We start from the raw sequence: 24,361 nt of genomic DNA on the forward strand, positions 1-24,361 counted from the left end.
TTAGTTGTTCACCCTTTTAGTTCGCTGTAATGTGTTCCCGATTTGACCCTCTTTTAGTTAGCTGTAATTTGTTCCTGATTCTTCTCTCTTTTATTTAGCTGTAATGTGTTCCAGATTATTCTCTCTTTTAGTTTGCTGTAATGTGTTCCAGAGTCGTCTCTCCTTTAGTTCACTGTAATGTGTTCCGGGTTTTACAATCTTTTAGTTAGCTGTAATTTATTCCAGGTTTTTCTCTCTTTTGGTTAGCTCTAATGGGTTCAAAGAAGTACTCTGTTTCAGTTCGCTGTAATGTGTAACAATTTGTTTTCACTTTTAGTTAGGTGTAATGATTTCTAGATTGTTCTCTCTTTTAGTTTGCGGTAATGTGTTGCAGATTGTTATCTCTTTTTGTTATCTGTAATATGTTCCAGATTCTTCTCTCTTTTAGTGCGCTGTAATGTGTTACAATTTGTCCACTCTTTTAGCTAGGTGTAATGTTTTCCAGATTGTTTTCTCTTTTAGTTCGCTGTAATGTGTTGCAGATTGTTCTCTCTTTTAGATAGCTCCAATGTGTTCCAAGTTGTACTCTCTTTTTGTTCGCTGTAATGTGTTCCAAGTTATACTCTCTTTTAGTTTGCTGTAAGGTGTTCGATATTGTTCTCTCTTTTATTTCTCTGTAATGTTTTCCAATTTGTTCACGCTTTCAGTTTGCTGTAATGTGTTACAGGTTGTTCTCTCTTTTAGTTAGCTGTAGTATGTTCCAGTTTGTTCTCTCTTAGAGTCCACTGTAATGTCTTCCAAGTTGTTCTCCCTTTTTGTTGGCTGTAATGTGTTACAATTTGTTCTCTCTTTTCGATAGCTGTAATGTTTTCCGAATTGTTCACTCTTTTAGTTTGCTGTCATGTGTTCCAAATTGTACTCTCTTTTTGATAGCTCTAATTTGTTCCAAATTTTCCTCTATTTTACTTCGCTGTAATGTGTTCCAGGTTGTTCTCTGTTTTAGTTCGCTGATATGTGTTCCAAGTTGTTTTCTCTTTCAGTTCTCTGTAAAGTTTTCCAGATTGCTCTCTCGTTTACTTAGCTGTAATGTGCTACAAGTTGTTCTCTCCTTTAGTTCTCTGTATTGGTTCCAGGTTCTTATCTCTTTGCGTTAGCTTTAATGTGATCCAGATTGTTCTCTCTTTTTGTTATCTGTAATATGTTCCAGATTCTTCTCTCTTTTAGTTCGATGTAATGTCTTCCAGAATGTTCTCTCTTTTAGTTAGGTGTAATGCGTTCCAGATTGCTCTCTCTTTTAATTAGCTGTAATGTGTTCCAGAATGTTCTCTCTTTTAGGTAGCTGCATTGTGTTCCAGATTGTTCTCTCTTTTAGTTCTCTGTAATGTGTTCCAGGTTGTTGACTCTTTTAATTCGCTGTAATGTGTTCCAGGTTGTTCTTTCTTTTGCTTAGCTGTAATGTTTCCTAGATTGTTCTCTTTTAGTTAGCTGTAATGTTTTCCAGATTCTTCTCTCTTTTAATTAGCTCTAATGTGTTCCAAGTTGTACACTCCTTTAGTTCGCTGTAATGTGTTCCATATTGTTCTCTCTTTTAATTGGCTTTGATGTGTTCCAAGTTGTACTTTCTTTTAGTTCTCTTTAATGTGTTCCAAATTGTACACCCTTTTAGTTTGCTGTAATGTGTTCCAGATTGTTCTCTCTTATAGTTAGCTGTAATGTGTTCCAGATTGTTCTCTCGTTTAGTTCGCTGTAATGTGTACCAAATTGTTTTCTCTTTTTGTTATCTGTAATATGTTCCGGATTGTTCTCTCTTTTAGTTTCGTGTAATGTGCTCCAGATTGTTCTCTCTTATAGTTAGGTTTAATGCGTTTCAGGTTGTTCTCTCTTTTAGTTAGCTGTAATGTGTTCCAGATTGCTTTCTCTTTTAGATCGCTGATATGTGATCCAGATTGCTCTCTCATTTAGTTAGCCTAATGTGCTCAATGTTGTTCTCTCCTTTAGTTCACTGTAATGTGTTCCTGCTTGATATCTATTTTAGTTGGCTGTAATGTGTTCCAGATTGTTCTCTCTTTTAGTTCGCTATAATGTGTTCCTCGTTGTTATCTCTTTCAGTTTGCTGTAATGTGTTCCAGATTTTACTCTCTTTTAGTTAGCTGTAATGTGTTCCAGGTTGTTATCTCTTTTAGTTCGCTCTAATGCGTTCCAGGTTGTTCTCTCTTTTAGTTCGCTGTAATGTGTTCAACGTTGTGATCTATTTAAGTTCGCTGTAATGTATTCCAGGTTGTTCTCTCTTTTAGTTAGCTGTAATGTTTTCCAGATTGTTCTTTCTTTTAATTAGCTCTAATGTGTTCCAAGTTGTACTGTCTTTTCGTTCACTGTAATTTGTTCCAAGTTGTACACTGTTTTAGTTCGCTGTAATGTGTTCCGGATTGTTCTCTCTTTTCGCTAGCTGCATTGTGTTGCAGATTGTTCTTTCTTTTAGTTCGCTGTAATATGTTTCAGGTTGTTATCTATTTAAGTTCGCTGTAATGTATTCCAGGTTGTTCTCTCTTTTAGTTCACTGTAATGTGTTCAAGGTTGTGATCTATTTAAGTTCGCTGTAATGTATTCCAGGTTGTTCTCTCTTTTAGTTAGCTGTAATGTTTTCCAGATTGTTCTCTCTTTTAATTAGCTCTAATGTGTTCCAAGTTGTACTCTCTTTTAGTTCGCTGTATTGTGTTCCAGATTGTGCTCTCTTTTTGTTAGCTGCATTGTGTTCCAGATTGTTCTCTCTTTTAGTTCTCTGTAATGTGTTCCAGGTTGTTCTCTCCTTTAGTTCGATGTTATTGGTTCCAGATTTTTCTCTGTTTTCGTTAGCTGTAATGTGTTCCAGATTGTTTTCTCTTTTTGTTATCTGTAATATGTTCCAGATTGTTCTCTCTTTTAGTTCGCTGAAATGTGTTCCAAATTGTTCTCTCTTTTAGTTAGGTGTAATGCGTTCCAGGTTGTTCTCTCTTTTAGTTAGCTCTAATCTGTTCTTGGTTGTTCTCTCTTTTAGTTCACTGTAATGTGTTCCAGATTATTCTCTCTTTTAGTTAGCTCTAATGAGTTCAAAGAAGTTCTCTCGTTTAGTTCGCTGTAATGTGTAACAATTTTTTCTCACTATTAGTTAGGTGTAATGTTTTCAAGATTGTTCTCTCTTTTAGTTAGCTGTAATGTGTTCCAGATTATTCTCTCTTTTAGTTAGCTCTAATGAGTTCAAAGAAGTTCTCTCGTTTAGTTCGCTGTAATGTGTAACAATTTGTTCTCACTATTAGTTAGGTGTAATGTTTTCCAGATTGTTCTCTCTTTTAGTTCGCTGAAATGTGTTCCAGATTATTCTCTTTTTTAGTTAGGTGTAATGCGTTCCAGGTTGTTCTCTCTTTTAGTTAGTTCTAATGTGTTCTAGGTTGTTCTCTCTTTTAGTTTGCTGTAATTTCTTTCAGATTGTTCTGTCTTTTAGTTAGTTGTACTATGTTCCGGATTGTTCTCTCGTTTAGTTCGCTGTAATGTGTACCAAATTGTTTTCTCTTTTTGTTATCTGTAATATGTTCCGGATTGTTCTCTCTTTTAGTTTCATGTAATGTGCTCCAGATTGTTCTCTCTTATAGTTAGGTTTAATGCGTTTCAGGTTGTTCTCTCTTTTAGTTAGCTGTAATGTGTTCCAGATTGTTTTCTCTTTTAGATCGCTGATATGTGATCCAGATTGCTCTCTCATTTAGTTAGCCTAATGTGCTCAATGTTGTTCTCTCCTTTAGTTCACTGTAATGTGTTCCTGCTTGATATCTATTTTAGTTTGCTGTAATGTGTTCCAAATTTTACTCTCTTTTAGTTAGCTGTAATGTGTTCCAGGTTGTTATCTCTTTTAGTTCGTTCTAATGCGTTCCAGGTTGTTCTCTCTTTTAGTAAGGTGTAATGCGTTCAAGGTTGTTCTTTCTTTTAGTTCGCTGTAATGTGTTCAAGGTTGTGATCTATTTAAGTTCGCTGTAATGTATTCCAGGTTGTTCTCTCTTTTAGTTAGCTGTAATGTTTTCCAGATTGTTCTCTCTTTTAATTAGCTCTAATGTGTTCCAAGTTGTACTCTCTTTTCGTTCACTGTAATTTGTTCCAAGTTGTACACTGTTTTAGTTCGCTGTAATGTGTTCCAGATTGTTCTCTCTTTTCGCTAGCTGCATTGTGTTGCAGATTGTTCTTTCTTTTAGTTCGCTGTAATGTGTTTCAGGTTGTTATCTATTTAAGTTCGCTGTAATGTATTCCAGGTTGTTCTCTCTTTTAGTTCGCTGTAATGTGTTCAAGGTTGTGATCTATTTAAGTTCGCTGTAATGTATTCCAGGTTGTTCTCTCTTTTAGTTAGCTGTAATGTTTTCCAGATTGTTCTCTCTTTTAATTAGCTCTAATGTGTTCAAAGTTGTACTCTCTTTTAGTTCGCTGTATTGTGTTCCTGATTGTGCTCTCTTTTTGTTAGCTGCATTGTGTTCCAGATTGTTCTCTCTTTTAGTTCTCTGTAATGTGTTCCAGGTTGTTCTCTCCTTTAGTTCGATGTTATTGGTTCCAGATTTTTCTCTGTTTTCGTTAGCTGTAATGTGTTCCAGATTGCTTTCTCTTTTAGATCGCTGATATGTGATCCAGATTGCTCTCTCATTTAGTTAGCCTAATGTGCTCAATGTTGTTCTCTCCTTTAGTTCACTGTAATGTGTTCCTGCTTGATATCTATTTTAGTTTGCTGTAATGTGTTCCAGATTGTTCTCTCTTTTAGTTCGCTATAATGTGTTCCTCGTTGTTATCTCTTTCAGTTTGCTGTAATGTGTTCCAGATTTTACTCTCTTTTAGTTAGCTGTAATGTGTTCCAGGTTGTTATCTCTTTTAGTTCGCTCTAATGCGTTCCAGGTTGTTCTCTCTTTTAGTTCGCTGTAACGTGTTCAAGGTTGTGATCTATTTAAGTTCGCTGTAATGTATTCCAGGTTGTTCTCTCTTTTAGTTAGCTGTAATGTTTTCCAGATTGTTCTTTCTTTTAATTAGCTCTAATGTGTTCCAAGTTGTACTCTCTTTTCGTTCACTGTAATTTGTTCCAAGTTGTACACTGTTTTAGTTCGCTGTAATGTGTTCCAGATTGTTCTCTCTTTTCGCTAGCTGCATTGTGTTGCAGATTGTTCTTTCTTTTAGTTCGCTGTAATATGTTTCAGGTTGTTATCTATTTAAGTTCGCTGTAATGTATTCCAGGTTGTTCTCTCTTTTAGTTCACTGTAATGTGTTCAAGGTTGTGATCTATTTAAGTTCGCTGTAATGTATTCCAGGTTGTTCTCTCTTTTAGTTAGCTGTAATGTTTTCCAGATTGTTCTCTCTTTTAATTAGCTCTAATGTGTTCCAAGTTGTACTCTCTTTTAGTTCGCTGTATTGTGTTCCAGATTGTGCTCTCTTTTTGTTAGCTGCATTGTGTTCCAGATTGTTCTCTCTTTTAGTTCTCTGTAATGTGTTCCAGGTTGTTCTCTCCTTTAGTTCGATGTTATTGGTTCCAGATTTTTCTCTGTTTTCGTTAGCTGTAATGTGTTCCAGATTGTTTTCTCTTTTTGTTATCTGTAATATGTTCCAGATTGTTCTCTCTTTTAGTTCGCTGAAATGTGTTCCAAATTGTTCTCTCTTTTAGTTAGGTGTAATGCGTTCCAGGTTGTTCTCTCTTTTAGTTAGCTCTAATCTGTTCTTGGTTGTTCTCCCTTTTAGTTCACTGTAATGTGTTCCAGATTATTCTCTCTTTTAGTTAGCTCTAATGAGTTCAAAGAAGTTCTCTCGTTTAGTTCGCTGTAATGTGTAACAATTTGTTCTCACTATTAGTTAGGTGTAATGTTTTCCAGATTGTTCTCTCTTTTAGTTCGCTGAAATGTGTTCCAGATTATTCTCTTTTTTAGTTAGGTGTAATGCGTTCCAGGTTGTTCTCTCTTTTAGTTAGTTCTAATGTGTTCTAGGTTGTTCTCTCTTTTAGTTTGCTGTAATTTCTTTCAGATTGTTCTGTCTTTTAGTTAGTTGTACTATGTTCCGGATTGTTCTCTCGTTTAGTTCGCTGTAATGTGTACCAAATTGTTTTCTCTTTTTGTTATCTGTAATATGTTCCGGATTGTTCTCTCTTTTAGTTTCATGTAATGTGCTCCAGATTGTTCTCTCTTATAGTTAGGTTTAATGCGTTTCAGGTTGTTCTCTCTTTTAGTTAGCTGTAATGTGTTCCAGATTGTTTTCTCTTTTAGATTGCTGATATGTGATCCAGATTGCTCTCTCATTTAGTTAGCCTAATGTGCTCAATGTTGTTCTCTCCTTTAGTTCACTGTAATGTGTTCCTGCTTGATATCTATTTTAGTTTGCTGTAATGTGTTCCAAATTTTACTCTCTTTTAGTTAGCTGTAATGTGTTCCAGGTTGTTATCTCTTTTAGTTCGTTCTAATGCGTTCCAGGTTGTTCTCTCTTTTAGTAAGGTGTAATGCGTTCAAGGTTGTTCTTTCTTTTAGTTCGCTGTAATGTGTTCAAGGTTGTGATCTATTTAAGTTCGCTGTAATGTATTCCAGGTTGTTCTCTCTTTTAGTTAGCTGTAATGTTTTCCAGATTGTTCTCTCTTTTAATTAGCTCTAATGTGTTCCAAGTTGTACTCTCTTTTCGTTCACTGTAAATTGTTCCAAGTTGTACACTGTTTTAGTTCGCTGTAATGTGTTCCAGATTGTTCTCTCTTTTCGCTAGCTGCATTGTGTTGCAGATTGTTCTTTCTTTTAGTTCGCTGTAATGTGTTTCAGGTTGTTATCTATTTAAGTTCGCTGTAATGTATTCCAGGTTGTTCTCTCTTTTAGTTCGCTGTAATGTGTTCAAGGTTGTGATCTATTTAAGTTCGCTGTAATGTATTCCAGGTTGTTCTCTCTTTTAGTTAGCTGTAATGTTTTCCAGATTGTTCTCTCTTTTAATTAGCTCTAATGTGTTCCAAGTTGTACTCTCTTTTAGTTCGCTGTATTGTGTTCCTGATTGTGCTCTCTTTTTGTTAGCTGCATTGTGTTCCAGATTGTTCTCTCTTTTAGTTCTCTGTAATGTGTTCCAGGTTGTTCTCTCCTTTAGTTCGATGTTATTGGTTCCAGATTTTTCTCTGTTTTCGTTAGCTGTAATGTGTTCCAGATGGTTTTCTCTTTTTGTTATCTGTAATATGTTCCAGATTGTTCTCTCTTTTAGTTCGCTGAAATGTGTTCCAGATTGTTCTCTCTTTTAGTTAGGTGTAATGCGTTCCAGGTTGTTCTCTCTTTTAGTTAGCTCTAATCTGTTCTTGGTTGTTCTCTCATTTAGTTCACTGTAATGTGTTCCAGATTATTCTCTCTTTTAGTTAGCTCTAATGAGTTCAAAGAAGTTCTCTCGTTTAGTTCGCTGTAATGTGTAACAATTTGTTCTCACTATTAGTTAGGTGTAATGTTTTCCAGATTGTTCTCTCTTTTAGTTCGCTGAAATGTGTTCCAGATTATTCTCTTTTTTAGTTAGGTGTAATGCGTTCCAGGTTGTTCTCTCTTTTAGTTAGTTCTAATGTGTTCTAGGTTGTTCTCTCTTTTAGTTTGCTGTAATTTCTTTCAGATTGTTCTGTCTTTTAGTTAGTTGTACTGTGTTCCGGATACTTCTCTCTTTTAGATCACTGTAATGTGTTCAAGTTGTTCTCTCTTTTAGTTCGCTGTAATATTTTCCAGATTCTTCTGCCTTTTAGCTCGCTGTTATGTGTTCCAAGGTGTACTCTCTTTTAGTTCGCTGTAATGTGTAACAATTTGTTCTCACTTTTAGTTAGGTGTAATGTTTTCTAGATTGTTCTCTCTTTTAGTTCGCTGTAATGTGTTGCAGATTGTTCTTTCTTTTAGTTAGCTGTAATGTGTTCCATGCTGTTCTCTCTTTGTGTTAGCTGTAATAAGTTCCGAATTGTTCTCTCTTTTAGTTAACTGTAATGTGTTCCAGATTGATCTCTCTTTTAGTTAGCTGTAATGTGTTCCAGATTGATCTCTCTTTTTGTTTGCTATAATGTGTTCCAGATTGTTCTCTCTTTTAGTTAGCTGTAATGCCTTCCAGGTTGTTCTCTCATTTAGTTAGCTGCAATATGTTCCAGGTTGTTCTCCCTTTTAGTTAGCTGTAATGTGTTCCAAGTTGTACTCTTTTTTAGCTCTCTGCAATGTGTTCCAAGTTGTACATCCTTTTAGTTTGCTGTCATGTGTTCCAGATTTATGTCTCTTTTAGTTAGCTGTAAGGTGTTCCACATTGTTCTCTCTTTTAGTTAGCTGTAATGTGTTTCAGGCTGTTCTCCCTTTCAGTGAGCTCTAATGTGTTCCAGGTTGTTCTCTCTTTTAGTTAGCTGTAATATGTTCGAGGAAGTTCTGCCTTTTAGTTGACTGTAATGTGCCCCAGATTGTTCTCTCTTTTATTTCGCTGTAATGTGTTCCAGATTCGTCTCTCCTTTAGTTCATTGTCATGTGTTACAGCTTTTACAATCTTTTAGTTAGCTGTAATGTATTCCAGGTTTTTCTCTCTTTGACATAGCTCTAATGGGTTCAAAGAAGTACTCTCTTTCAGTACGCTGTAATGTGTAACAATTTGTCCTCTCTTTTAGCTAGGTGTAATGTTTTCCAGATTGTTTTCTCTTTTAGTTCGCTGTAATGTGTTGCAGATTGTTCTCTCTTTTAGATAACTCCAATGTGTTCCAAGTTCTACTCTCTTTAAGTTCGCTGTAAAGTTTTCCAAGTTGTACTCTCTTTTAGTTTGCTGGAATGTGTTCCAGGTTGTTCACGCTTTTAGTTCACTGTAATGTGTTCCAGGTTGTTCTCTCTTTTAGTTAGCTGTAATATGTTCCAGGTTGGTCAGTCCTTTAGTTCGATGGAATATGTTCCATGTTGTGCTTTCTTTTACTTACTTGTAATGCATTCCAGGTTGTTATCTCTTTTACTTAGCTGTAATGTGTTCCAAGTTGTTCTCCCTTTTAGTTCTTTGCAATGTGTTACAACTTGTTCTCTCTTTTCGATTGCTTTAATGTTTTCCGAATTGTTCTCTCTTTTAGTTTGCTGTCATGTTTTCCAGATTCTTCTGCCTTTTAGCTCGCTGTTATGTGTTCCAAGGTGTTCTCTCCTTTAGTTCGCTGTAATGTGTTCCAGGTTTTACCCTCTTTTAGTTAGCTGTTATATTTTCCAGATTTTTCTCTCTTATAGTTAGCTGTAATGTGTTCCAGATTGTTCTCTCGTTTAGTTCGCTGTAATGTTTACCAAATTGTTTTCTCTTTTTGTTATCTGTAAAATGTTTCGGATTGTTCTCTCTTTTAGTTTCGTGTAATGTGCTCCAGATTGTTCTCTCTTATAGTTAGGTTTAATGCGTTTCAGGTTGTTCTCTCTTTTAGTTAGCTGTAATGTGTTCCAGATTGTTTTCTCTTTTAGATCGCTGATATGTGATCCAGATTGCTCTCTCATTTAGTTAGCCTAATGTGCTCAATGTTGTTCTCTCCTTAAGTTCACTGTAATGTGTTCCTGCTTGATATCTATTTTAGTTTGCTGTAATGTGTTCCAGATTGTTCTCTCTTTTAGTTTGCTGTAATGTGTTCCAGATTGTTCTCTCTTATAGTTAGGTGTAATGTGTTCCAGATTGTTCTCTCGTTTAGTTCGCTGTAATGTGTACCAAATTGTTTTCTCTTTTTGTTATCTGTAATATGTTCCGGATTGTTCTCTCTTTTAGTTTTGTGTAATGTGCTCCAGATTGTTCTCTCTTATAGTTAGGTTTAATGCGTTTCAGGTTGTTCTCTCTTTTAGTTAGCTGTAATGTGTTCCAGATTGTTTTCTCTTTTAGATCGCAGATATGTGATCCAGATTGCTCTCTCATTTAGTTAGCCTAATGTGCTCAATGTTGTTCTCTCCGTTAGTTCACTGTAATGTGTTCCTGCTTGATATCTATTTTAGTTGGCTGTAATGTGTTCCAGATTGTTCTCTCTTTTAGTTCGCTATAATGTGTTCCTCGTTGTTATCTCTTTCAGTTTGCTGTAATGTGTTCCAGATTTTTCTCTCTTTTAGTTAGCTGTAATATGTTCCAGGTTGTTATCTCTTTTAGTTCGCTCTAATGCGTTCCAGGTTGTTCTCTCTTTTAGTAAGGTGTAATGCGTTCCAGGTTGTTCTTTCTTTTAGTTCGCTGTAATGTGTTCAAGGTTGTGATCTATTTAAGTTCGCTGTAATGTATTCCAGGTTGTTCTCTCTTTTAGTTAGCTGTAATGTTTTCCAGATTGTTCTCTCTTTTAATTAGCTCTAATGTGTTCCAAGTTGTACTCTCTTTCGTTCGCTGTAATTTGTTCCAAGTTGTACACTGTTTTAGTTCGCTGTAATGTGTTCCAGATTGTTCTCTCTTTTCGCTAGCTGCATTGTGTTGCAGATTGTTCTTTCTTTTAGTTCGCTGTAATGTGTTTCAGGTTGTTATCTATTTAAGTTCGCTGTAATGTATTCCAGGTTGTTCTCTATTTTAGTTCGCTGTAATGTGTTCAAGATTGTGATCTATTTAAGTTCACTGTAATGAATTCCAGGTTGTTCTCTCTTTTAGTTAGCTGTAATGTTTTCCAGATTGTTCTCTCTTTTAGTTCGCTGAAATGTGTTCCAGATTATTCTCTTTTTTAGTTAGGTGTAACGCATTCCAGGTTGTTCTCTCTTTTAGTTAGCTGTAATGTGTTCTAGGTTGTTCTCTCTTTTAGTTTGCTGTAATTTCTTTCAGATTGTTCTGTCTTTTAGTTAGTTGTTCTCTGTTCCAGATTCTTCTCTCTTTTAGTTCACTGTAATGTGCTCTAGATTGTTCTCTTTTAGTACGCTGTAATGTGTTCCAGGTTGGTCAGTCCTTTAGTTTGATGGAATATGTTCCATGTTGTGCTTTCTTTTAGTTAGTTGTAATGCATTCCAGGTTGTTCTCTCTTTTACTTAGCTGTAATGTGTTCCAAGTTGTTCACGCTTTTACTTCGCTGTAATTTTTTCCAGATTGTTCTCTCTTTTAGATAGTTGTAATGTGTTCCAGGTTGTTCTCTCTTTTAGTTAGCTTTAGTATGTTCCAGATTGTTCTCTCTTTTTGTTAGCTCTAATGAGTTCAAAGAAGTTCTCTCGTTTTGTTAGCTGTAATGTGTAACAATTTGTTCTCACTTTTAGTTAGCTGTAATGTGTTCTAGGTTGTTCTCTCTTTTTGTTATCTGTAATATGTTCCAGATTGTTCTCTCTTTTAGTTTGCTGAAATGTGTTCCAGATTGTTCTCTCTTTTAGTTAGGTGTAATGCGTTCCAGATTGCTCTCTCTTTTAGTTAGCTGTAATGTGTTCCAGAATGTTCTCTCTTTTAGGTAGCTGCATTGTGTTCCAGATTGTTCTCTCTTTTAGTTCTCTGTAATGTGCTCCAGGTTGTTGACTCTTTTAATTCGCTGTAATGTGTTCCAGGTTGTTCTTTCTTTTGCTTAGCTGTAATGTTTCCTAGATTGTTCTCTTTTAGTTAGCTGTAATGTTTTCCAGATTGTTCTCTCTTTTAATTAGCTCTAATGTGTTCCAAGTTGTACTCTCTTTTAGTTCGCTGTAATTTGTTCCAAGTTGTACACTCTTTTAGTTCGCTGTAATGTGTTCCATATTGTTCTCTCTTTTAGTTGGGTTTGATGTGTTCCAAGTTGTACTTTCTTTTAGTTCTCTTTAATGTGTTCCAAGTTGTACACCCTTTTAGTTTGCTGTAATGTGTTACAGATTGTTCTCTCTTATAGTTAGCTGTAATGTGTTCCAGATTGTTCTCTCGTTTAGTTTGCTGTAATGTGTTCCAAGTTGTACTCTCTTTTAGTTCGCTTTAAAGTGTTCAAAGAGGTACTCTCTTTTAGTTCGCTGTAATGTGTACCAAATTGTTTTCTCTTTTTGTTATCTGTAATATGTTCCGGATTGTTCTCTCTTTTAGTTTCGTGTAATGTGCTCCAGATTGTTCTCTCTTATAGTTAGGTTTAATGCGTTTCAGGTTGTTCTCTCTTATAGTTAGCTGTAATGTGTTCCAGATTGTTTTCTCTTTTAGATCGCTGATATGTGATCCAGATTGCTTTCTCATTTAGTTAGCCTAATGTGCTCAATGTTGTTCTCTCCGTTAGTTCACTGTAATGTGTTCCTGCTTGATATCTATTTTAGTTGGCTGTAATGTGTTCCAGATTGTTCTCTCTTTTAGTTCGCTATAATGTGTTCCTCGTTGTTATCTCTTTCAGTTTGCTGTAATGTGTTCCAGATTTTTCTCTCTTTTAGTTAGCTGTAATATGTTCCAGGTTGTTATCTCTTTTAGTTCGCTCTAATGCGTTCCAGGTTGTTCTCTCTTTTAGTAAGGTGTAATGCGTTCCAGGTTGTTCTTTCTTTTAGTTCGCTGTAATGTGTTCAAGGTTGTGATCTATTTAAGTTCGCTGTAATGTATTCCAGGTTGTTCTCTCTTTTAGTTAGCTGTAATGTTTTCCAGATTGTTTTTCTCTTTTAATTAGCTCTAATGTGTTCCAAGTTGTACTCTCTTTCGTTCGCTGTAATTTGTTCCAAGTTGTACACTGTTTTAGTTCGCTGTAATGTGTTCCAGATTGTTCTCTCTTTTCGCTAGCTGCATTGTGTTGCAGATTGTTCTTTCTTTTAGTTCGCTGTAATGTGTTTCAGGTTGTTATCTATTTAAGTTCGCTGTAATGTATTCCAGGTTGTTCTCTATTTTAGTTCGCTGTAATGTGTTCAAGATTGTGATCTATTTAAGTTCACTGTAATGTATTCCAGGTTGTTCTCTCTTTTAGTTAGCTGTAATGTTTTCCAGATTGTTCTCTCTTTTAGTTCGCTGAAATGTGTTCCAGATTATTCTCTTTTTTAGTTAGGTGTAACGCATTCCAGGTTGTTCTCTCTTTTAGTTAGCTGTAATGTGTTCTAGGTTGTTCTCTCTTTTAGTTTGCTGTAATTTCTTTCAGATTGTTCTGTCTTTTAGTTAGTTGTTCTCTGTTCCAGATTCTTCTCTCTTTTAGTTCACTGTAATGTGCTCTAGATTGTTCTCTTTTAGTACGCTGTAATGTGTTCCAGGTTGGTCAGTCCTTTAGTTTGATGGAATATGTTCCATGTTGTGCTTTCTTTTAGTTAGTTGTAATGCATTCCAGGTTGTTCTCTCTTTTACTTAGCTGTAATGTGTTCCAAGTTGTTCACGCTTTTACTTCGCTGTAATTTTTTCCAGATTGTTCTCTCTTTTAGATAGTTGTAATGTGTTCCAGGTTGTTCTTTCTTTTGCTTAGCTGTAATGTTTCCTAGATTGTTCTCTTTTAGTTAGCTGTAATGTTTTCCAGATTGTTCTCTCTTTTAATTAGCTCTAATGTGTTCCAAGTTGTACTCTCTTTTAGTTCGCTGTAATTTGTTCCAAGTTGTACACTCTTTTAGTTCGCTGTAATGTGTTCCATATTGTTCTCTCTTTTAGTTGGGTTTGATGTGTTCCAAGTTGTACTTTCTTTTAGTTCTCTTTAATGTGTTCCAAGTTGTACACCCTTTTAGTTTGCTGTAATGTGTTACAGATTGTTCTCTCTTATAGTTAGCTGTAATGTGTTCCAGATTGTTCTCTCGTTTAGTTTGCTGTAATGTGTTCCAAGTTGTACTCTCTTTTAGTTCGCTTTAAAGTGTTCAAAGAGGTACTCTCTTTTAGTTCGCTGTAATGTGTACCAAATTGTTTTCTCTTTTTGTTATCTGTAATATGTTCCGGATTGTTCTCTCTTTTAGTTTCGTGTTATGTGCTCCAGATTGTTCTCTCTTATAGTTAGGTTTAGATCGCTGATATGTGATCCAGATTGCTCTCTCATTTAGTTAGCCTAATGTGCTCAATGTTGTTCTCTCCTTTAGTTCACTGTAATGTGTTCCTCGTTTTTATCTCTTTCAGTTTGCTGTAATGTGTTCCAGATTTTTCTCTCTTTTAGTTCGCTGTAATGCGTTCCAGGTTGTTCTCTCTTTTAGTAAGGGGTAATGCGTTCCAGGTTGTTCTTTCTTTTAGTTCGCTGTAATATGTTCAAGGTTGTGATCTATTTAAGTTCGCTGTAATGTATTTCAGATTGTTCTCTCGTTTAGTTAGCTGTAATGTTTTCCAGATTGTTCTCTCTTTTAATGAGCTCTAATGTGTTCCAAGTTGTACTCTCTTTTCTTTCGCTGTAATTTGTTCCAAGTTGTACACTGTTTTAGTTCGCTGTAATGTGTTCCAGATTGTTCTCTCTTTTCGTTAGCTGCATTGTGTTGCAGATAGTTCTTTCTTTTAGTTCGCTGTAATGTGTTTCAGGTTGTTATCTATTTAAGTTCGCTGTAATGTATTCCAGGTTGTTCTCTCTTTTAGTTAGCTGTAATGTTTTCCAGATTGTTCTCTCTTTTAATTAGCTCTAATGTGTTCCAAGTTGTACTCTCTTTTAGTTCGCTGTAATGTGTTCCAGATTGTGCTCTCTTTTTGTTAGCTGCATTGTGTTCCAGATTGTTCTCTCTTTTAGTTCTCTGTAATGTGTTCCAGGTTGTTCTCTCCTTTAGTTCGATGTTATTGGTTCCAGATTTTTCTCTCTTTTCGTTAGCTGTAATGTGTTCCAGATTGTTCTCTCTTTTTGTTATCTGTAATATGTTCCAGATTGTTCTCTCTTTTAGTTTGCTGAAATGTGTTCCAGATTGTTCTCTCTTTTAGTTAGGTGTAATGCATTCCAGGTTGTTCTCTCTTTTAGTTAGCTCCAATCTGTTCTTGGTTGTTCTCTCTTTTAGTTCACTGTAATTTCTTTCAGATTGTTCTCTCTTTTATTTATTTGTACTGTGTTCCAGATTCTTCTCTCTTTTAGATCACTGTAATGTGTTCAAGTTGTTCTCTCTTTTAGTTCGCTGTAATGTTTTCCAGATCCTTCTCCCTTTTAGCTCGCTGTTATGTGTTCCAAGGTGTTCTCTCCTTTAGATTGCTTTAATATGTTCCATATTCTTCTCTCCTTTATTTCACTGTAATGTGTTCCAGGTTTTGCCCTGTTTTAATTAGCTGTAATATTTTCCAGATTGTTCTCTCTTTTAGTTAGCTGTAATGTATTCCAGATTGTTCTCTCTTTTAGTTTGCTCTAATGTGCTCCAGATTCCTCTGTCCTTTAGTTCGCTGTAATGTCTTCCAGGTTTTACTCTCTTTTAGTTATCCGTCATGTATTTCAGGTTTTTCTCTCTTTTAGTTAGCTCTAATAGGTTCAAAGAAGTACTCTCTTTTAGTTCACTGTAATGTGTAACAATTTGTTCACACTTTTAGTTAGGTGTAATATTTTCCAGATTCTTCTCTCTTTTAGTTCGCTGTAATGTGTTCCAGATTGATTTCTCATTTAGTTGGCTGTTATGTTTTCCAGATTGTTCTCTCTTTTAATTAGCTCTAATGTGTTCCAAGTTCTACTCTCTTTTAGTTCGCTGTAATTTGTTCCAAGTTGTACACTCTTTTAGTTCGCTGTAATGTGTTCCAGATTGTTCTCTCTTTTAGTTAGCTCTAATCTGTTCTAGGTTGTTCTCTCTTTTAGTTTGCTGTAATTTCTTTCAGATTGTTCTGTCTTTTAGTTAGTTGTACTGTGTTCCAGATTCTTCTCTCTTTTAGATCACTGTTATGTGTTCAAGTTGTTCTCTCTTTTAGTTCGCTGTAATGTTTTCCAGATTCTTCTCCCTTTTAGCTCGCTGTTATGTGTTCCAAGGTGTTCTCTCCTTTAGATCGCTGTATGTGTTCCATATTCTTCTCTCCTTTAGTTCGCTGTAATGTTTTCCAGGTTTTACCCTCTTTTAGTTAGCTGTAATATGTTCCAGATTGTTCTCTCTTTTAGTTAGCTGTAATGTGTTCCAGATTGTTCTCTCTTTTAGTTTGCTGTAATGTGCTCCAGATTCCTCTGTCCTTAAGTTCGCTGTAATGTCTTCCAGGTTTTACACTCTTTTAGTTAGCCATAATGTTTTCCAGATTTTTCTCTCTTTTAGTTAGCTCTAATCGGTTTAAAGAGATGCTCTCTTTTAGTTCGCTGTAATGTGAAACCATTTGTTCTCTCTTTTTGTTAGCTGTAATATGTTCCTGATTGTTCTCTCTTTTAGATTGCTGATATGTGATCCAGATTGCTCTCTCATTTAGTTAGCCTAATGTGCTCAATTTTGTTCTCTCCTTTCATTCGCTGTAATGTGTTCCTGGTTGTTACCTCTTTTAGTTCGCTGTAATGTGTTCCTGGTTCTTATTTCTTTTAGTTCGCTGTAATGTTTTCAGATTGTTCTCTCTTTTAATTAGCTCTAACATGTTCCAAGTTTTACTCCCTTTTACTTCGCTGTAATTTGTTCCAAGTTGTACACTCTTTTAGTTCGCTGTAATGTGTTCCAGATTGTTCTCTCTTTTAGTTAGCTGCAATGTGTTCCAGATTGTTCTCTCTTTTAGTTCTCTGTAATGTGTTCCAGGTTGTTGACTCTTTTAATTCGCTGTAATGTGTTCCAGGTTGTTCTTTCTTTTGCTTAGCTGTAATGTTTCCTACATTGTTCTCTCTTTTAGTTAGCTGTAATGTGTTCCACGTTGTTCTCACTTTTAGTTCACTGTAATGTATTCCAGATTGTTCTCTCTTTTAGTTAGCTGTAATGTTTTCCAGATTGTTCTCTCTTTTAATTAGCTCTAACATGTTCCAAGTTGTATTCCCTTTTACTTCGCTGTAATTTGTTCCAAGTTGTACACTCTTTTAGTTCGCTGTAATGTGTTCCAGATTGTTCTCTCTTTTAGTTAGCTGCAATGTGTTCCAGATTGTTCTCTCTTTTAGTTCTCTGTAATGTGTTCCAGGTTGTTGACTCTTTTAATTTGCTGTAATGTGTTCCAGGTTGTTCTTTCTTTTGCTTAGCTGTAATGTTTCCTACATTGTTCTCTCTTTTAGTTAGCTGTAATGTGTTCCATATTGTTCTCTCTTTTAGTTGGCAGTAATGTGTTCCAAGTTGTACATTCTTTTAGTTCTCTTTAATGTGTTCCAAGTTGTACTCTCTTTTCGTTCGCTGTAATTTGTTTAAATTTGTACACTCTTTTAGTTCGCTGTAATGTGTTCCAGATAGTTCTCTCTTTTCGTTAGCTGCATTGTGTTCCAGATTGTTCTTTCTTTTATTTCGCTGTAATGTGCTCCAAGTTGTTATCTATTTAAGTTCACCGTAATGTATTCCAGATTGTTCTCTCTTTTAGTTAGCTGTAATGTTTTCCAGATTGTTCTCTCTTTTAATTAGCTCTATTGTGTTCCAAGTTGTACTCTCTTTTAGTTCGCTGTAATGTGTTCAAAGATGTACTCTCTTTTAGTTCGCTGTAATGCGTCGAGATTTTTCTCTTTTAGTTAGCTGTGATGTGTTCCAGATTGTTCTCTCTTTTAGTTGTCTGTAATGTGTTCCAGGTTGTTCACTCTTTTAATTCGCTGCCATGTGTTCCAGAATGTTCTCTCTTTTAGTTCGCTGTAATGTGTTCCTCGTTGTTATGTCTTTCAGTTTTCTGTAATGTGTTCCAGATTTTTCTCTCTTTTAGTTAGCTGTAATGTGTTCCAGGTTGTTATCTATTTTAGTTCGCTGTAATGTGTTCCTGGTTGTTCTTTCTTTTGCTTTGCTGTAATGTGTTCCAGATTGTTCTCTCTTTTAGTTAGCTGCAATGTGTTCCAGATTGTTCTCTCTTTTAGTTCTCTTTAATGTGTTCCAAGTTGTACACCCTTTTAGTTTGCTGTAATGTGTTCCAGATTACTCTCCCATTTAGTTAGCTGTAATGTGCTCAAGGTTGTTCTCTCCTTTATTTTGCTGTATTGTGTTCCAGCTTCCTCTCTCCTTTCATTCGCTGTTATGTGTTCCAGGTTTTCTCTCTTTTCATTAGTTGTAATGTGTTCCAGACTGTGTTCTCTTTTAGTTTGCTGTAACGTGTTCCACGTTGTTCTCTCTTTTAGTTCACTGTAATGTGTTCCATATTCTTCTCTCCTTTAGTTCGCTGTTATGTGTTCCATATTCTTCTCTCCTTTAGTTCGCTGTAATCTGTTCCAGATTGTTCTCTATTTTAGTTAGCTGTAATGTGTTCCAGGTTGTTCACTCTTTTAATTCGCTGCCATGTGTTCCAGAATGTTCTCTTTTTTAGTTCGCTGTATTGTGTTCCAGGTTGTTCTTTCTTTTAGTTCTTTGTCATGTGTTCCAGATTGTTCTCTCTTTTAGTTATCTGTAATTTGTTCCAGATTGTTCTCTGTTTTAATTAGCTCTAATGTGTTACAGGTTGTACTCTCTTTTAGTTCTCTGTAATGTGTTCCAGGTTGTTCTCTCTTTTAATTAGCTCTAATGTGTTACAAGTTGTACTCTCTTTTATTTCGCTGTAATGTGTTCCAAGTTGTACACTCTTTTAGTTTGCTGTCATGTGTTCCAGATTGTTCTCTCTTTTCGTTCTCTGTAATGTGTTCCAGTTTGTTCACTCTTTTAATTCGCTGTAATCTGTTCCAGATTGTTCTCTCTTTTAGTTATCTGTAATTTGTTCCAGATTGTTCTCTGTTTTAATTAGCTCTAATGTGTTCCAAGTTGTACTCTCTTTTCGTTCGCTGTAATATGTTCCAAGTTGTACACTCTTTTAGTTTGCTGTCATGTGTTCCAGATTGTTCTCTCTTTTAGTTCTCTGTAATGTGTTCCAGGTTGTTCACTCTTTTAATTCGCTGTGATCTGTTCCAGATTGTTCTATCTTTTAGTTAGCTGTAATTTGTTGCAGATTGTTCTCTCTTTTCGTTAGCTGTGATGTGTTCCGGATTGTTCGCTCTTTTAGTTTGCTCTAATGTGCTCCAGGTTTTTCTCTGTTTATATCATCTTCCATATAAATACTGTTTTTTTATTCTTTACTAAGCGTGCATTCAATTATATGTTTGCAGCAATATTTTGAACAACTTTCAATTCGAAAATGAAGCACATCTGGATGATGACTTTAACAGCTGTGTAAACTCATTAATGGAGGGTGTGGCCCATTAGATTGAACCTGAGACGTCAGGGCTGGCCTCACCATTGGCAGAACATTGTACAATGGACATCTGTGTAAAGAGTTTAAAAACATCTGGATGTGTCACCAACTCCAGATACCTGTGATTACATTGCCCCCTGTTTTGGTTTTTTTTGTCAGGAAGGAATATCTTTATCATGTATTTGCTGACAGTTCAGAGGAGGACTTCAAGCCAAGTCGTCTTCATGGGTCAGACTTCCTCATCTGTGCCTTGCAGCATAAACAAACTAGTGCTTGTGAATCTGACTTCCCAATCTGCATCTGAAGTGGGCACACTGAGCCAAGGTCCCTTGGCTTTGGGCCTCCCAACTTCATGCTCCAGTTTGAATGAGCTAGATGGGTAAACTATGAGAGATCTTTTTTTTTCAGCATTAATTTTATTTCAGTTAAATGTCTTAAATTTGTTATTTAAATTTTTAACTATGTCTATTGTGCCCTGTTCTCAAGTAACTGGTTTTCCAGAGCCATTTAGAAGAAGTTGAAAGATGTCAGAAGGCCATCTGGAGGTGGGGCCGGAGGCACCACCGTCTGAGTGGGGTCACAGTGGGCTGTGGAGATGAGTTTCAGATTCATTGTCAGAATATAAACATGGCATCACATCCAACCCTGAGATTCTGTTCCCAGTGGGCAAGGCAGATTTACCAGATAAATAAACTTAAACTGTGCAATAGAGAGAGAAAAAAATCAATAAAGTGCACAAGTAAGAGTCCTTAAATGATTGAGTTTGTCGTTGAGGAGTCTGATGGTGGAGGGGGAGCAGCTGTTCCTGAACCTGGTGGTGCGAGTCTTGTGGCGCTGATACCCCTTTCCTGATGGCAGCAGCGAGAATAGGGCGTGCGCTGGGTGGTGTGGATCCTTCATGATGGCTGCTGCTGCTCTGACAGCAGCGTTTCCTGTCGATGTTCTCAATGGTGGGGAGCGTTCCACCTGGGATGTCCTGAACTGCATCCGCTACCTTTTGCAGGGATTTATGCTGTGGGGCACTGATGTCCCCCGTACCAGCCGGTCAGCACAACTTCTACCGCACATCTGTAGAAATCTGCCAGCATTTCTGATGTCACACCAAAACTCTGCAAACTGCCGAGGAAGTAGAGGCGCTGGTGTGTTTTCTTCACAATGTCATTAGTGTGTTGGGTCCAGGAAAGATCCTCCAAGGTAGTGACTTCAAAGAACTTAAATTTGCTCACTCTCTCCATCTCTGATTCCCCCAATGATCATTGGATTTTATTTCTGCGACCACAGATTTTATTTCCGGTGAGGGAAGTGTGAGCTAGAGGATGGGCTGTGTACAATGCAACCCCATTTCTTCATTGTTGTCTGAAAGGATTTCTAAGTGGGATTGTTGTTTTAAGGCCAATAAAGAGAGGATGATATTCCTTTCCACCAATCACAGTTGATTGGTCATTATTCAGGATCTGAGTAATAGCTCTTGGTCATGCTGATACCTGGTGGCTCGAGAAGGTGGGGGGATGGTGAGCCACCTTGGTCCATTGTCTTTCTTTATTGATGGGTGGTCCCACAGGACTGTGGAGTGGAGGACTGTAGGATGAAGGCCTAGTGATGATGCAGGGAAAAGGCAATGTCAAGTTGGAGAAAACCTGCAAATGGTGGGGTTTCAATGCATGGGGTTACCCTTCCTTTTGTGATGGCCACAGTCATTGGTTGGACTAATGGCTAATAGCTGCAGGTAGATGATGTACACTACATCCGTGGTATACTGTTGATGAAGGCAACAAGTATTCAGGGCAGTTGAAGGCTCTTGAGCCTTTTTGCAAGCAGGTGAAGGGTATTCTGGGACACTCCTGAATGTGCAAATGGTGAACAAGCCTCAGGGTGTCTGAGGTTAATCACTCATAGCTCTATTAAGCAAATTATTTATACGGTTGAGTTCCTGGTCAGTAGTGATCTGCAGAATATGGTTCTGCTAACTCCAAGGTGGTAGGCATGCAGCTGAAGAAGTTTGTGGTAAATCCCTGACCAGTGTGACCAATACAACATGCATACCATTCATCCCACTGGAACCATAACAGTTCATGGAAGGGAAAGGCTGTGCCAATTTGATCTCAAACTTGCACCCACTTGGGGAATCAAAACTAATGTTGGAAATCACTTGGAGGAATCTCTGCTTGATAACACTGGACAATGAAGGTTTTACTTCCTGAACACTTAATGGTTTTCTTTTTGGATTTTGAGCTGCTGGAGGGGAAGTGTGAGCAGCCAGATGTCTTGGTCAACATGGGGACCAATGACATAGATAGGAGTAGGGATGAGGTCCTGAAGAGGGAATATAGGGAGTTAGAAAAGAAGTTTAAAAAGCAGGACCTCAAGGGTAGTGATCTCAGGGTTGCAGTGATTTCAGGATTGCTGCCTGTGCCACACGCCAGAGAGGGTAGGAACAGGAAGTTGTGGCAGATGAATGCATAGCTGAAGAGTTGGGGCAGGGGTTCAGATACGTGGAACATTGGGATCAATTCTGGGGAAGGCCTGACCTGAACAAAAAGGATGAGCTGCATCTGAACTGGAAAGGGACAATATCTTGGCAGCCAGATTTGGTTAAGCTATTGGGTTGAAAATGTGGTCGCAGAAATAAAGCCAGAAGGCCAAAAGCATGATTCTATGTGTTCTGAGTTTGTGAGGAAAGACAGGCAGGGGAGAAAACATAAATGTAACCAGTTAGAGGGTTTGAAATGTGTCTATTTCAACACATGGAGAATTAGGAATAAAGGGGATGAATTCAGAGTGGAACTACAATGTTGTGGCCATTACAGAAACTTGGCTGGAGGAAGGGCAGAATTGGCTGATACGGGTTCTGGAGTTTAGATGTTTTAAAAAGGAATAGGATGAGAGGTAAGAGAGGGAGGAGGATCATTAATGGTCAGGGACAGTATCACAGCTCCAAAAAGGGAGAAGGCTGTAGAGGGAGTGTCCAATGAGTCAGTGTGGATGAAAGCCAGAAATGGGAAGGCAATCACTGTGCTGGGAGTAGTCTATAAACCCCTAAAGAGCACTCGGGACATCATGGAGCAGATAACCAGGCAGAATTTGGAATGGTAGAGGAAATACAAAGATGGGGCAGTCGCTATGATCTTTGAGTTTTTTTTGGCTACAGTGAAGGTGCTGGAAGATTAGAGAATGGCAAATGTAGTCCCTTTATTTAACAAAGGAAATAAGGAGAATCCAGGGAATTACAGACCACTGAGTCTTACATCAATGGTGTGCAAACTATTGGAGGGGATTTGGAGAAATACTGTCTACTCAAGGGTAATCAGCATGGCTTTGCGAAGGGAAGGTCCTGCCTCATGGGCTTCATTGAGATTTTTGAGAAGATAACAAAGGAAGGTTACAAAAGGACAAAGACAGGATGCAGAGTTGGGCAGCAAAGTGGCAGATGGAGTTCAACCCGGAGAAGTGTGAGGTGATGCATTTTGGAAGGACAAACCAGAAGGCTGAGTACAGGGTTAGTGGTCAGTCAATTAAGAGTGTGGATGAACAGAGGGACCTGGAGATGCAAATCCATACATCCCTAAAGATTGCAGCACCAGTTGATAGGATAGTTAAGAAGGCCTATGGGATTGGGGGATTGAATTCAGAAGTAGAGAGGCTATGTTGTAACTCTACACCATCATCGTGGCCCATCCCTTCACGAGCGAAGATGAACATGGTGCCTTGTACCTCTTCTGCCCTCACAGAAATTATTGTAGTTGTTGCCACATTGCGATGTGCAACAATGCAGTGCGATTTTTTTTTTATTATTTTTGCAAGGCCCTCCCAGTTAGTATGGTTGACATGGAATGACTGGAGATCATGCTTGATTACATCTTTGTAGCGAAGACATGAGTGGCCAACAGGGCGGGGAGCATCTGGTAGCCCATCTTTGGGCAATCGGGCCATCCTCCATACAGACAATGTGGCCAGCCCACCGCAGGCAGTGAGTGCGGATGATTGAGTAGAGGTCCATACTTTCAGCCTTCTCCAGGACTTGGACGTTTGTGACTGTCATGCCATGAGTAGCCTAGGATGGATCTGAGGCAGCGGAAATGGAATGCGTTAAGGCGGGGTGTTCTTGCTTTTTGTATGTGACCCAGGATTCACAGCTGTGGAGAAGAGTACTCAGCATGTAGGCCTCATAGACTCAGATCTTCAACTTGGTGGAGAGTTGACAGTTGTCCCACACGTGGGCACGGAGGTGTCTGAAAGAAGTGGATGCTTTTCCCAGACATGTGACCAGTTCAGCGTCGAGTGAGTTTGTTGTTGTCATGGTGGAGCCATTGTAGCAGAATTTCTTGACATTGGCAAGCACTGACCCATTGATGGTAATTGATGGAGTGTCGTGGGTTTGTTGGCAAAAGATGACTGTCTTGCCCAGGCTGATTTTCAGGCCAAATTCAGTGCAGGCAGATGCAAATGCATTGCACAATGTTTACAGCTCTAGCTGGGAGTGAGCCACAAAGGCAGCATCACTTAGAGTATGGTGATCGGTTCTGGTCTACTCATTATAGGAAGGATGTGGAGAATTCATAGGAGATTTACCAGGATGATGCCTGGTTTGGGAAACAAGTCTTATGAGGCAAGTATAGCAGAGCTGGGACTTTTTCTTTGGAGCACAGAAGAATGAGAGGGACTTAATAGAGGTCTATAAGATTATGAGAGGCATAGATAGGGTGGACAGCCAGTGCCTGTTTCCCAGGGCAAGAGTAGCAAACACCAGAGGACATGAGTACAAAGTGAAGGGAGGGAAGTTGAAGGGGAGACATCAGGGATAAGTTTTTTTCTCAGAGAATTGTGGGTGGCTGGAGTGCCATGGCAGGGATGGTGGTAGAGGCTGAAACATTAGGAGCATTTAAGAGATTCGTAGTCAGGCACATGGATGGAAGAAAAATAGAGGGTTACGGGGTAGGGTGGGGTTAGTATTTTTTTAAAGGAACATATGAGTTTGCACAACATCGAGGGCTGAAGGGCCTGGACTGTGTTGTAGTGTTCTATGTCGATCATGAAAGTCTCCTTAAATTTTTCCTATCACGTATCATTTTTTTTTAGATATAATCTATTTTTTGTGGTTTCCTGCCATATTTTAAGTCTACTTCAAGCAGACAAAACCAATGAACATGTCACTGAAAATTCAATTTCTGCATTTGCACTTTCCTGCTGATCTCCATGCCGTAAGTGATAAACATGGGCATTGCGACCATGGGAAAGCAGTATCAGAGCAACTGGAATCCATCAGCTATTGTGGACACTGACATGAGAGGCATCAGATGCTGAGGACCAACAAAAATCATCAGCAAAATATTTTTGGGTCAGTTCAACTAACGCAATATGTCAACATCTCCAACTTCCTGCCTGATGCAGCAGTCTAAAAATTATCTTTATGTTC

The sequence above is a fragment of the Narcine bancroftii genome, chromosome 2, assembly GCF_036971445.1.
Source record: "Narcine bancroftii isolate sNarBan1 chromosome 2, sNarBan1.hap1, whole genome shotgun sequence".
Taxonomy (NCBI): Eukaryota; Metazoa; Chordata; class Chondrichthyes; order Torpediniformes; family Narcinidae; genus Narcine; species Narcine bancroftii.